At 61.2% G+C, this 2001-nt stretch overlaps 1 long non-coding RNA gene across 1 annotated transcript; it reads right to left on the reverse strand.

The window, feature by feature from the left end:
- Positions 1-205: 205 nt before the first annotated feature.
- On the reverse strand, positions 206-1024 carry LOC112891125. The gene is made up of 2 exons (XR_003228416.1): positions 584-1024; positions 206-500 (listed from the first exon to the last, which is right to left on the reverse strand). It is a non-coding gene; the product is annotated as an uncharacterized LOC112891125 (long non-coding RNA).
- Positions 1025-2001: the final 977 nt, after the last annotated feature.

Here is a 2001-nt window from a genome sequence, read left to right on the forward strand (position 1 = left end):
AAATTAAAAGACCTCCATAGTTTACAAATAAGCACCAAACTAAAAAGATATTTCCATACCATTATTATGTTCTTATTATTCTAGTGCTAATTTTAACGTTGCTACAGAATCAATTGTTAAAGCCGCTAACAAAAACATTTTTTTTGAGACAATTGGTGTCATATGATGCGCGCAAACTAAAATAGTTGGAATTGTAGGAACAAGCTAAAAAAACACGCATCATTGATTCAGCAACTAGTTAAAAGACATCCGAAGTTTATAAATAAACACCAAATGACCAAATTAGATACACTTATGACTAACCTGTTCCCTTTTTTCACTCGAAAAGGAAATTAAGTGTGTGCATCGTGCTCCATCGCCCATGCAAATTAGCAAGTCCATCTCCAGCTAACTACACCCATCTTCAAAACAATCCCCCCCCATAATCAGCAAGTCCACGTTCCCCCACCACGCGCCACGCTGTTCGGACACCGAGCTCGATCCCATCGCCACCGCTCCCGCTTGCACACACAAAAATTTGCTGTCAAGGCCATGTGGAGGATCCCAACAGCAAAGCCCCGGAATCATGAGCAGGAAAAAATACCCATCAGGACAAACAAAGACCGACCGACACTCGGCGCGGCAGCTTGGCTTGGGATCCCGTCCACCAGCCTCGCGCTAGCTAGCTAGGTAGCAGCTCGCCATCGATCCCGGGCTCCCGGCGCGTGGGGTGGCGTGGCGGCCGGACCCGGCCGACGCGACGCGCGGCTGGCGACCCGGCACGCGCGCGCCGCGCATGATTGGGCTGGGGGGCTCGGTTGGTGCGGCGCGGAGGGGCCGATGCGAGGTGGGCTACAGAGCTTCAGGTCGCGACCGGGCAGGGCAGGGTCCGGCCGCCCGCTCCCTGGCGTGTGCCGATGTGCTCCGACGTGCCGGCGCGCGTGAGCGGTCGGGTCGCCGCCTTCGCTCGCCTGCCCGCGCGGACAGGACGGGAGGACACGGGGACAGGCCAGCCGGCAGGGGGCGCCGCGCCGCGCCACGGGATCCCGCCATAACTCCCGCGGCGGTGATGCGATCGGCCGGCCCGGGGCGCCGCCGCGGCCTCCTCGGCTTTGCGCCGCGACGCACGGTCGTGTTTGTACTGCCGGAACGCGGTTGAGGCTCGGGTGCCGAACGAATCGATCCGTTCCGCGTGCCGTGTCTCTTCGGGGTCAGGGCGACCGGCAGCCCGGCGCCGAGAGCTGAGCTGCGAGCGACTTCGCGAGGTGACAAGGGTTGATGCGGCATTGGCTTTTGGCTGCGACATGTGGTGCGTGCCGAAGGTATGGGCTTGAGCGCCTGGGTCTTGGCATCGTGCTGCGGTAGGAGAGACCGTAGCGCTGCGCAAGCTGACTTGCCGGGCCACTTGCGGTGAGGATCAGAGGATGGCGAATGGGCGGTCTCGGGCGCCAGAACGCACATGCCGCTCCGTTCAAAAGGGGTAAAAATCTAGGAACCGGTGCGTGGATTGTACTGTAGCAAGTCACGGATGGGGGTGCCGTTGCCGGATTGGGTTGGCCTCGGCAGCAAGTTCATCTCGTAGGGACGAACTGAACGGCTGGTTCGGATGACCAAGACCAAGTTCAGTTTCACTCCGTCTCCCAACGACCAGGCCCCCTGATGTGAACGTGCCGCCATCGCTCGTTCCTGTGCTGGCTGCTGCAGGCCGGCCATAGAAGAAAAGGTCTCCTGCTGGGACCCGCGGCCGGCCGGCCGGCACGCTCCCCACCCCCGACGCCGGACGGCTCCAAGACGCACGATGCGCGCGGACGCCGAGGCCGCGCGATAACGTGGTCACCGCGCTCGCAAAGCGCCAAACGGACGCGCATCGCTGTCGACGAGGCGGCTGATCCACATCCCGCCGCACCGAGCGCGCCGAGAAAAGGCAGCGCTCGCCAGGCAGCAGAGGGCGCACGCGACCGCGACCGCGACGCGCACGCACGCAAGCCCAGCCGTCCGTCCGTCGGTGCCGCTGCTCCGTTC

Source organism: Panicum hallii, chromosome 4 (assembly GCF_002211085.1).
Source record: "Panicum hallii strain FIL2 chromosome 4, PHallii_v3.1, whole genome shotgun sequence".
NCBI lineage: Eukaryota > Viridiplantae > Streptophyta > Magnoliopsida > Poales > Poaceae > Panicum > Panicum hallii.